The following is a 13,308-nucleotide window of genomic DNA, read 5'->3' as shown; positions in this document are numbered from 1 at the left end:
AAGGAAGGGAGTCTAGTAATGGAACATTTAAATGATTTTCTTATAATATTAAGGTATATTTCAATGTTTCTCAAGAGAAAACAATTGAATAATTATGGAAAAAGCTTCATGATTTATATGAACAAGAGACAACAATCAACAAATTATTTTTAATGAAGAGATTGTTTAATATCAAAATGAAGGAAGGGAGTCTAGTAGTGGAACATTTATATGAGTTGCTTATAATATTAAGGTATATTTCAATGTTTCTCAAGAGAAAACAATTGAATAATTATGGAAAAAGCTTTATGATTTATATGAACAAGATACAACCATAAAAAATTATTTTTAAGGAAGATATTATTTAATATCAATATGAAGGAAGGGAGACTAGTAGTGGAACATTTAAATGAGTTGCTTATAATATTAAATCAGCTCACTTCACTGAAAATTGTATTTGATGATGAGATCCAAGCCTTGTTACTCTTGAGCTCAATGCCACATAGTTGGAAAAACTTGATTGTCACAAATAAGTAATTCGAAACCAAAAGGTAAATTGTGTTTTGAATGTGTTTCTAACAGTTTATTAAATGAAGAAATGCGTAAGAAATATATGGAGGAGGAAATGCCAAATATTGAGGCATTAACAATTGGTGACCACAGAAGACAACCATATAGAAGGAAATCATGGTGTTCCATATCTAGAGGTAGATCAAAGTCTAGGAAAGGCAGAATAACCTGCTACCATTGTGGAAAACCTTGCCATATCAAAAAAAGTTGCAAGGTGTTAAAAGGATAAAAAATGAGTAGAAGGCAACCAACAACAACAAAATTGAAGAAATTATTGCTATTGCATCAAATGGTGAGGTATTAATTACGGTTTCTTATGAAGATGCATGTCTTATAATTCTTGTCGTGATAATGACTGGATTTTAGATTCTGGAGCCTCCTACCACGCTACCCCAAGTAAAGAAAGTTTTATTTCTTATAAATCTTGAAATATGGGAAAGGTTTTCTTGGGTAATAAAAGTCTTTGTAGCATCAAAGGGGTAGGGGATGTACTAATAAAGGCAAGAGATGGTTGTAGTTTATTGCTTAAGCATGTTAGCTATGTACCATAATGAATTTGATTTCAGTTGGGAAGTTAGATGATGAAGGGTACCTCACAGTGTTTGACAAAGGAGGTTGGAAGATTGTGAAGGGCTCACTAGTTGTTGCAAAGGGGCAGAAAATTGGCACTCTCTACACATTAAAGTCAAAAATATGAAATTCCAATATTGGTGTTGCTAAGGGGGAATTTACGACATATTTATGACACATTTAAGGCTGGGCACATGAATGAAAGAGGACTAAAAATCCTTGTTGAGCAAAACCTTTTTCGTGGGATAAAAGGTACACAATTAAATTTTGTGAACATTATATTATGGGTAGATAAAAGAGGGTGTCATTTATGAGAGATGGTCATAAAAGAGATACGCAAATATTTTATCCAATATATTCTAATGTTTGTGATCCAATCATCATAAAATCACTAGGAGGAGTTGCTTATTTTGTTACTTTTATTGATGATGCCTCAAAAAAGATGTGGGCTTTCCCTATTAAAAGCAAGGATCAAGTTTTAGTCATTTTTCATAAATTTCACTTGGCTATTGAAAGAGAAACTAATAAGTTATTGAGATGTACTAGAACATATAATGATGGGGAATATTGCTTCAATGCATTAAAGTAATATTGTAGTAGACATGACATAAAGCATGTAAAAACAGTTCCTCACACTCCACAACAAAATGGAACAACCGAGAGAATGAATTGGAAAATAATGGAGAAGGTGAGAAGTATGCTTTCAAATTATGGTTTGCTTAAATACTTTTGGGCAAAGGTTGTTTGAAAAACTTGCAACTTAATAAATCGTTCTCCCACAACTTCATTAGATGGTGGAATTCCTGAAAAAGGTATGGATTGGTAAATATTTATGTTATGCGCATTTGAAAATATTTGGTTGTGAAGGATATGCGCATATTCCTAAAGATCTGAGTTGGTTGAAAAGTCATTAAAATGCATTTTATTGACATATCCTGATAATGAGTTAGGTTACCAGTTATGGGATCCTTTGAAAAAGAGAGCTACTAGAAGTAGGGATGTTAATTTTAATGGAGAAAATTTGTTTAAAACTAATGGCAAAGATGTGGAGGAGAAATAAACTATTGAAATTCTTTAGAAATAGGAAAATTTACCATCATTACAAGAAGACTCATCAAGAGATAATGAGTAGTCATTGCAACAAAATGAAAGTGAGGAACAACAAGGAGAAGAACATGAAGAACAACAAAACTAGCAACCATTGGCAGAAAATCCACCACAAAACTCATCAATTCGCAAGTCTAGTAGGGCACATAGGCCTTTTCAACGGTATTCTGCCTCAGAATATATTTTATTGATTGATGAAAGTGAACCTGCTTGTTTTCAGGAAACATGTGAAGGAAAAAATAACATCAAATGGAAAAAAAAACTATGTAGGAAGAGCTAAAATCCCTACATGATAATAAGACGTGGGATTTAGTTGAAAGGCCAAAAGGAGGAAATGTTTTAAAGAACAAGTGGGTGTATCGAATAAAACATGAAGGAAAGGAAAATCAACAAATATTTAAATCAAGGCTAGTGGTTAAAGGTTTTGGGCAAGAACAAGGTATTGATTTCACAAAACAATTCTCTGCATTTGTTAAAATGTCATCAACATGAGTATTACTTGGCCTTGTAGCTACTCTAGATTTAGATTTGGAGAAATTAGATGTCAAGACAACCGTCCTACATGGAGATTTAGAAGAATATATATATATATATATATATATATATATATATATATATATATATATGGAGCAACTAGAAGGATTCATTGCAAAAGGTAAATAAAAATTGGTTTGCAGGTTGAAGAAGAACCTTTATGGGTTGAAACAAGCCCCTTGTCAATGGTATAATAAATTTGACTATTTTATGCTCGATCATAATTTTAAAAGGCTAAATGAAGATCATTTTGTATACATTAAAAGAGATGAAAGATGCAATTTCATTATCTTATTAGTATATGTTGATGACATGTTGATTGTTGAGAAAGATAATATCACGATTAATAGGTTAAAGGAAGAATTAAACAAGGCCTTTGCAATGAATAATTTAGTACTGACAAGGAAGATTTTGGGGATGAAAATTATACGTGATAGAAAAAGGAAGAAGTTATGGCTATCACAACAACAATATCTTGGAAAAGTATTGGAAAAATTCAATATGGTTGATGCAAACTTATATAGGTACACCACTTGCTTCTCATTTCAAATTAACATCTAAACAATTCCCCACTACCACTGAAGAAAAAGAAAAAAATTCCAATATTACATATTCTTCTACAATAGGAAGTCTTATGTATGCTATGGTATGCACTCACCCTGACATTGCCCATTCAATGGGAGTAGTAAGTGGTTTCTTACAAACCCAAACAAGGAACATTAGAATGCAGTTAAGTGGAATTTAAGATATATTAAAGGATAAATTAGCTATTTCTTGTGCTTTTGAGGCACTAATACCTTGTTGGAAGGATTTATAGATGTTAATTTCACAGGGGACATGGATTCTAGAAGATCTACAACATGTTACATTTATAATTTTGCAAGGGATGCAATATCATGGATATCTAGACTGCTAAAGGTAGTGACTCTTTCTACCATAGAAGTTGAGTATATGGAAGCAACCGATGCATGGAAGGAAATGATTTGGATGAATAATTTCTCATAGGAACTAGGGATGCAACAAGAGAAGTATGTATTGAATTGTGATAGCCAAATTACAGTCCATCTTACGAAAAACCCTACTTTTCACTACAAGATAAAGCCCCTTGATGTTAGATATGTTTGGATTCACACAAAGGACAATCCAACTGATGTGTTAACAAAGATATTTCGAAGGGATAAGCATGATATTTGTAGAACCTTTGTTGGCCTATTGCAAAGATGATAAAGGAGGCTTGGGAAAGATCTATAACAAAGAGAGAGAAATTTATTTGGTCTCAAGTGAAAGTTTGTTGTGTGCGAGACCAAATAAATAAAACAAAAGCATAATGTAATATTATGATATCTTGAAACTTCTCGAAGAGCCATGGTTTTGGACCCATGGTTTTCATAGCACATGGTATTGTGGCAATAATATTTACGCCATAAGGCATTTCCCTTTGAAATCAACTCTCCTATCTGCCACTCTTCATCGATCTACACCGTCGGATCAAGTGTTAGACGATTGGAGAAAGGTGTACCATCGGATTGATACAGTTTCATATAATAACCGCCCGTGTTAACCAAATTTATAGTGAAAAAGTTAACCTAATGAAATGGGTTGTCGATAATGAAATGGGTTGCCGATATGAGTAGCACAATTCAGGCGGAGAGATGGCGGAAAGATGATGGGCCGAAGCCGAGCAATGTAACACAACCCAGGATCAGATAAAATGGCTTCAGGTAAAAGACCTGAGGAGGCACCTCGGCTTGGCCCGCGTAGCCACCAATATCAAGAAACACCCCTTGATTTCAAGAACATTAACTGGGCGCTCATACGCTCTGTTCCGCCCATAGGAGTACTTGCCTTTGCTCTTGGAACAGTTGGCAAGGGTTTCTTTCTTCTGGTAGAAGAGAAAGCCTTGGCTCATACAAGGGTTTTTACGTTTGGCAAGGTTTTCTTTCTTCTAGAAGAAGAGAAAGCCCTGGCGCATACATTGAATGGCCTCTCTCCTTATACTAACTCGTGAGCGATACCAATTTCAGAACAACCTCAACAGGAATTCCATCATGAAAAAATCTAAAAAGGTATGAGCTAGGACTTCATACAATATGCTTCTTGATTACCCTTATGCGTTGGAGGTTACAGGGGATTTGGCTAGAGAAGAAGTTTATAGAAAATTAACTCAAGATGTTCAACTTATTCCAACAAAGAAGTAACATCATAGTAACAAAATTACAGAAACAAGAAATAAGCCAAAGGTGCAACCTCCAAATTCTACTCCTCTCTCAGACGTACCAAGTCAGCAGAAACCGCAGGTTGAAAAATGCAAACACCTGATGTCATTTAACGAAATAAGAAGCTTTTTCAAGATCTTGAACAATTAACAGATGAGATGGCGGTACCCATAATTACATTCTTAAGGAAGCACATTGGTCTAAGTCAGAATGAGGAGGAAATCGAACTTGATATTGATGCTTTTGATGATGATTATTTATGGGAGCTACAAAAACTTGTTTTCAATTGCCTCAAAGAGATAGGCGAAGGCACCAGAAATACCTAGACTTCAGCAAGGATTCCTAATCCTGTGGTATGTTGTCCCAGTGCTATGACTGTCTTATATTTTAAATGTAGTCAAGAATAGCCATATCGTCATTTGATTCTTTTCAATGTACACCAATATTTGGTTTGTTTTTCCTTACGAGAGCCACTAACATTTTCTGTAGCAGCCTATGAATGCTAGGGTTGTATCACAATTGGAGAGTCAGCCCACAAACGTAGTTCAACAAGGTTTACTCTTTATTCTAGCCAGAATTTCAAGTTTCTATTTATTCTTTTTAGATGGAAATTCTGCATTTCGTTACTATTGTTCATGTAAGAAAATTTAATTTTAAGAACATTAACTGGGCGCTCATACGCTCTGTTCCGCCCATAGGAGTACTTGCCTTTGCTCTTGGAACAGTTGGAAAGGGTTTTTACATTTGGCAAGGGTTTCTTTCTTCTGGAAAAAGAGAAAGCCCTGGCTCATACAAGGGTTTTTAAGTTTGGCAAAGGTTTTTTCCTTCTGGTGAAAGAGAAAGCCTTGGCTCATACATTGAATGGCCTCTCTCCTTATACTAACTCATGAGCAATACCAATTTCAGAACAACCTCAACAAGAATTCCATCATGAAAAATTCTAAAAAGGTATGAGCTAAGACTTCATACAATATGCTTCCTGATTACCCTTATGCGTTGGAGGCTACAGGGGATTTGGCTGGAGATAAAGTTTATAGAAAATTAACTCAGGATGTTCAACTTATTCCAACCAAGAAGTAACAGCGTAGTAAAAAAATTACAGAAACAAGAAATAAGCTAAAGGTGAAACCTCCAAATTCTGCTCCTCTCTCAGATGTACCAAGTCAGCAGAAACTAAATGTTGAAAAATGCAAACACTCGATGTCATTTAATGAAAAGAAGAAGCTTTGTTTAGATCTTGAACAATTACCAGATGAGATGGCGGTACCCATAATTACATTCTTAAGGAAGCACATTTGTCTAAGTCAGAATGAGGAGGAAATCGAAGTTGATATTGATGCTTTTGATGATGATTATTTATGGGAGCTACAGAACCTTGTTTTCAATTTCCTCAAAGAGATAGGCGAAGGCACCAGAAATACCCAGACTTCAGCAAGGCTTCCTAATCTTGCGGTATGTTATCCTAGTGTTATGATTGTTTTATATTTTAAATGTAGTCAAGAATGGCCATATCGTCATTTGGTTCTTTTCAATGTTCACCAATATTTGGTTTGTTTGTCCTTACGAGAGCGACTGACATTTTCTGTAGCAACCTGTTAATACTAGGGTTGTATCACAATTGGAGAGTCAGCCCACAAATGTAGTTCAACAAGGTTTACTCTTTATTCTAGCCAGAAGTTCAAGTTTCTATTTATTCTTTTTAGATGGAATTTATGCATTTCGTTACTGTTGTTCATGTAAGCATATGTACATGTGTAGGTTGTGACCCTGGTGATGAATCTGTTGATGTTGGTGGGGATGAGATCCCTGCAACAAACTTCCCTAGTGTTGATATTGAGAAAGAGATGACAACACAGGATCTGATAAAATGGCTTTAGGTAAAAGACCCAAGGAGGCGCCTCGGCTTGGCCCGCGGAGCCACCAATATCAAGAAACACCCCTTGATTTCAAGAACATTAACTGGGCGCTCATACGCTCTGTTACGCCCATAGGAGTACTTGCCTTTTCTCTTGGAATGGTTGGCAAGGGTTTTTACGTTTGGCAAGGGTTTCTTTCTTCTGGAAGAAGAGAAAGCCCTGGCTCATACAAGGGTTTTTACGTTTGGCAAGGGTTTCTTTCTTCTGGCAGAAGAGAAAGCCCTGGCTCATACATTGAATGGCCTCTCTCCTTATACTAACTCGTGAGCGATACCAATTTTAGAACAACCTCAATAGGAATTCCATCATGAAAAAATCTAAAAAGGTATGAGCTAGGACTTCATACAATATGCTTCCTGATTACCCTTATGCGTTGGAGGTTACAGGGATTTGGCCGGAGAAGAAGTTTATAGAAAATTAACTCAGGATGTTCAACTTATTCCAACAAAGAAGTAACTGCATAGTAACAAAATTATAGAAACAAGAAATAAGCCAAAGGTGCAACCTCCAAATTCTTCTCCTCTCTCAAATGTACCAAGTCAGCAGAAACCGAAGGTTGAAAAATGCAAACACCCAATGTCATTTAACGAAAAGAAGAAGCTTTGTAAGGATATTGAACAATTACCAGATGAGATGGCGGTACCCATAATTACATTCTTAAGGAAGCACATTGGTCTAAGTCAAAATGAGGAGGAAATCGAAGTTGATATTGATGCTTTTGATGATGATTATTTATGGGAGCTACAGAACCTTGTTTCAATTGCCTCAAAGAGATATGCGAAGGCACCAGAAATACCCAGACTTCAGCAAGGCTTCCTAATCCTGCGGTATGTTGTCCTATTGCTATGACTATCTTATATTTTAAATGTAGTCAAGAATGGCCATATCGTCATTTGGTTCTTTTCAATGTTCACCAATATTTGGTTTTTTTGTCCTTACGAGAGCCACTGACATTTTCTGTAGCAACCTGTGAATGCTACATTTGTATCACAATTGGAGAGTCAGCCCACAAACGTAATTCAAAAAGGTTTACTCTTTATTCTAGCCATAATTTCAAGTTTCTATTTATTCTTTTTAGATGGAAATTCTGCATTTCGTTACTGTTGTTCATGTAAGCATATGTAATTTCAAGAACATTAACTGGGCACTCATACACTCTGTTCCACCCATAGGAGTACTTGCCTTTGCTCTTGGAACGGTTGGCAAGGGTTTTTACGTTTGGCAAGGGTTTCTTTCTTCTGGCAGAAGAGAAAGCCCTGGCTCATACAAGGGTTTTTACGTTTGGCAAGGGTTTCTTTCTTCTGGCGGAAGAGAAAGCCCTGGCTCATACATTGAATGGCCTCTCTCCTTATACTAACTCGTGAGCGATACCAATTTCAGAACAACCTCAACAGGAATTCCATCATGAAAAAATCTAAAAAGGTATGAGCTAGGACTTCATACAATATGCTTCCTGATTACCCTTATGCATTGGAGGTTATAGGGGATTTGGCTGGAGATAAAGTTTATAGAAAATTAACTCAGGATGTTCAACTTATTCCAACCAAGAAGTAACAGCATAGTAACAAAATTACAGAAACAAGAAATAAGCCAAAGGTGCAACCTCCAAATTCTGCTCCTCTCTCAGATGTACCAAGTCAGCAGAAACCGAAGGTTGAAAAATGAAAACACCCAATGTCATTTAACGAAAAGAAGAAGCTTTGTCAGGATCTTGAACAATTACCAGATGAGATGGCGGTACCCATAATTACATTCTTAAGGAAGCACATTGGTCTAAGTCAGAATGAGGAGGAAATCGAAGTTGATATTGATGCTTTTGATGATGATTATTTATGGGAGCTACAGAACCTTGTTTTCAATTGCCTCAAAGAGATAGGCGAAGGCACCAGAAATACCCAGGCTTCAGCAAGGCTTCCTGATCCTGCGGTATGTTATCCTAGTGTTATGACTGTATTATATTTTAAATGTAGTCAAGAATGGCCATATCGTCATTTGGTTCTTTTCAATGTTCACCAATATTTGGTTTGTTTGTCCTTACGAGAGCCACTGACATTTTCTGTAGCATCTTGTGAATGCTAGGGTTGTATCACAATTGGAGAGTCAGCCCACAAATGTAGTTCAACAAGGTTTACTCTTTATTCTAGCCAGAATTTCAAGTTTCTATTTATTCTTTTTAGATGGAATTTATGCATTTCGTTATTGTTGTTCATGTAAGCATATGTAAATGTGTAGGTTGTGACCCTGGTGATGAATCTGTTGATGTTGGTGGGGATGAGATGCCTGCAACAAACTTCCCTAGTGTTAATATTGAGAAAGAGATGACAGCAGTTAGCATGCAATGTAGTAGCTCAAGTAGCTCAAGCAGTTATTATGGATCTTTCCCTAGTGGTATTGTCTTTGGACAAGAATTGAGCCTTTTGATGTTTCTTAAGTGGTATTCTGTTTTAGAGTTCATTCATTTACTTTGGTCATTCTTTTTTATCAGATTCTATTCTAATTTATGACTGTCTTATATATTAAATGTAGTCAAGAATGGCCATATCGTCACTTGGTTCTTTTCAATATTCACCAATATTTGGCTTGTTTTTCCTTACGAGAGCCACATAAATTTTCTATAGCAGCCTGTGAATGCTAGGGTTGTATCACAATTGGAGAGTCAACCCAAAAACGTAGTCCAACAAGGTTTACTCTTTATTTTAGCCAGAATTTCAAGTTTCTACTTATTCTTTTTAGATGGAATTTCTGCATTTTGTTACTATTGTTCATGTTAAGAATATGTACATGTGTAGGTTGTGACCGTGGCTCTATGTTCAAATATGGAATTTGCTATGCAACTTCAAGATATTGACGACTCCAGCTAGATTGATCAAAATTTGTAGTCTACTATCTAGTCCCATTGAGCATAGGCAGAGAAAGGAACAACAAAATCGGGGTAGAAATAAGAGAGCCAACGTACAAGGAGATGACAAATCAAGTTTAGATCAAGGAGATACGCTAGAAAAAAACTCTGGCAGTCTAGTGGTAGAGGCCATCAGCAAGAGCCTGGTACAACAAGGTTAAAACAAAAACATTTCGATTATTTATGTTTGTCCAAGGGCTTGGTACATCAAGATAGACTCTTACTTGATTAGCCACAGATTTAACAGAAGCAGCAGAAAACCCACTCTATATGCAAAGGTAAATCTGTAAAGGCAAGTTCTAAATGTTTGTATTCAAAAGTACTAAGGCTTATTTAGCACGGACTAAAAGAGCCAACATTTCCAAAATTTGTAGTAGAAAATTATACCAAGCAAGCATGGGGCACTTTAGATATTGCTTACCAAGGTTGGGCAAAGTAGAAACAAAAAACTTGCATACTTATAGGAGGAGTTTTAGGAATTTAACTATGAAGGATTTTGAGTATGTTGATCAGTTTATGACTATAATAATGAATGAAGTAAACCAATCAAAAACACATGGTGAAGATATAATTGACTACAAGATTGTTGACCAGGTTTAAAAGAGGCTACCAATCAAATTTGTTGTTTTATTTGTTGTCATTGAAAAATCAAAGAATATAGCATAGCTTTGCATAAATGAGCTAATGGGATCCTTGCTATCCCCTACAACAAGTATGAACAGAGATGATGACTCCTTGGAAGAATTCCTTCGAATCACAAGCATACGTCGATAGAGGTAGAAAGGGAACTATAGTAATTGGGTAGATATAATAGATCCAACCCAGAAAGAGATGGGCATTCAAGGTCAAACCGAGGAGATACGCCACAAAACAACTCTAGGAGGTTAATAGCTTTTACTCGAAACATAGTATGCAAGGTTCTTTTTGTTGTTGATTGAAAAACCCATGGGACATAGGCTCTACATTTTAGAAAGCGATAGCATAGCCTGTGTATTGGCCAATGTATATTGTGGATTTGAGTATGTTAATCAGTTTATGACTCTGGAAATGAATGCAGAGAACAAATCAGGAACGTATGGTGAATATATAAGTGACCATAAGATTGTTGAGAAGGTTTTGAGGAGCCTGAAAATCAAATTTGATGTTTTAGTAGTTGTCATTGAAAAGTCAAAGAACCTAGAAGTTCTTTCCAAAGATGAGCTTTTGGGATCCCTTCATGATCACTAGTTCTAAAGGTTGTAATAGAGGTTTGTGAACTAAAGCAAATCGGAGACACTCTTCAGCAACTCATAGGCTCTACATTTTAGAAAGCGATAGCACAGCCTGTGTATTGGCCAATGTTCATTGTGGATTTGAGTATGTTAATCAGTTTATGACTCTGGAAATGAATCAAAGAACAAATCAGGAACGTATGGTGAATATATAAGTGACCATAAGATTTTTGAGAAGGTTTTGAGGAGCCTGTAAATCAAATTTGATGTTTTAGTAGTTGTCATTGAAAAGTCAAAGAACCTAGAAGTTCTTTCCAAAGATGAGATTTTGGGATCCCTTCATGATCACTGGTTCTAAAGGTTGTAACAAAGGTTTGTGAACTAAAGCAAATCTGAGACACTCTTGAGCAGCTCATTGAAATTGGATACACTGCATTATTCTTCATTTAAGAACTCTATCCAATTTGCAAGAAAGTAGAGACACTCTTTAAAAATTGTTAACACGCAACTGCTGGCGCAACAATTATGGTGGAATCTAAAGGAGCAACCTTGACACTGTAAATGATCCCAGTTTATTAAGGTGATTTAGTAACAAGCTCTCTTTTACACTCGTTAATTTCGTCAATATTTTCTTATATCAACTGAGGACTAATCAGAGGCTTTGATATTTGTTGAGATCTTAATCTAGACATATCATCCTAGAGATGTAGTATGATGATTTCCTTTGCAGCATTTGGTGCAAATGCTAGTAACAACCTTCTTCAGCTGGAGAAAATGATAAAGCGGCACATTTGCATCTAAACTCGCAGCAGAGAGAATTGATTTGAGATCCTTGCTCACAAATTCATGCAGCTCGTCACAACCCTCATGGAATTGAAGTTATTGTACATTTCCGTCGTTTGTGGGCAAGCTTCTGCAGGGGGATTCATTTTCGCGTCGTTCACGAGTGTGATGATGGAATATGAGGCCTGGCTACTCAGCTTGGCTCATTGACTTGCAAAGGATGAGAGAAGTGGGAGAAGGAGCCTTGGTCGTGCTGGAGATGGGATACAGTACCTAAACCAACTTCACCCCATGAAAACTAAACCAAGTGCCCAAATCGCTCAGAGACGGAGATATTGTAGGCAGCTTTGAGGAGAACCTGGCTGGCTGCTTGCTTGCTTTTACTAGCTTTTTGTTACTTGCAGGCTGGTCGAAGAAATCACTCGAAGCGAGTGGTGGCGGTTCACTGCAGTCTGGTGGGATGATCCACTTGAAGCTGTTTTTGAGCTTTTATGGTGATAAATATAAGATGGAGCATAATCTTCTTTTCAAATTTTGTTCAAGGGTTTTAAAAAGAAATTTTAGTGTGATATTGTTCTGAGCCTAGTTTGGCTTAATATAAATATCGTTAAGGTTTAAAAAAGGGTGCTTACAAAGAGATTGAAACAGGGAGAAACACAACATTCATCACTGCATGCATATAGTACCGTGGATAATTATTTTTTCAAATTTTGAGTGTTACCCTATCAATCCACTCTCTCTGAACAACATGAATCGTTTAAGAAATACAGCATGTATATAAATCCGTAAACATCATTAAGCAAATCTTGACATTGCATAGCCATCAAAGACTTGAAAATGATAAGATTGGAAAGACGGTAATATATAATTTCAATACTCTAAGAATGTCAAAGAGTTTATACTCACAGACATCACATATCTCTAAAACCCCACTGCATTTCTCAATTTCTTTGCTTACATAAATTTCGTGGTTGTGTATGCAACAACTGCGCAATCAAAGTTGAATCCCAACAATCCCGCTTAGTGCAATGCCACTCAACACATTTTCTCTTCTCAACAAACCCTACCTATTGATAGAAAAAGGCGAAACCCTACTTTTCTCTACACATATTCAATGTTTGCAGTTGCAGTTTCCTGTGCACACCATAAATACACGATTCCACTGCCACCCACCATTTTATTCAAATGCCATATCTGAGATTATCAAGCAGTATTTGATTTAAAAATCATGTTACTGGAATCAGTTTTAGCAGAGTTATCCATCGATGATCTCAGTGATCATTGCCAACAAATGTTGCATGTGAATACGCTTGCCACTGCTACACAGGAGATATATAGCTGTAGAAGCTATTCAAAAACCCCACATAGTTATAGTGTATATAAACACAGAGTGGTACTCGAAATGTATTCACCTAGCGATTCATCAGGTGAGCTACTAAAAAATTTTGGTATACCCACGAAGCAGATGACACATTTGTCTGAGGAATATTATTCCTACAAGGCACCACTAGACTCTGCCCCTT

The sequence above is a fragment of the Pinus tabuliformis genome, chromosome 1_1 (assembly GCF_031772625.1).
Source record: "Pinus tabuliformis cultivar Carrire ecotype Pingquan chromosome 1_1, CPIR1, whole genome shotgun sequence".
In the NCBI taxonomy this organism is placed as follows: Eukaryota; Viridiplantae; Streptophyta; class Pinopsida; order Pinales; family Pinaceae; genus Pinus; species Pinus tabuliformis.
The sequence above is the reverse complement of the archived record's forward strand: the minus strand, read 5'-3'. Positions refer to the sequence as shown.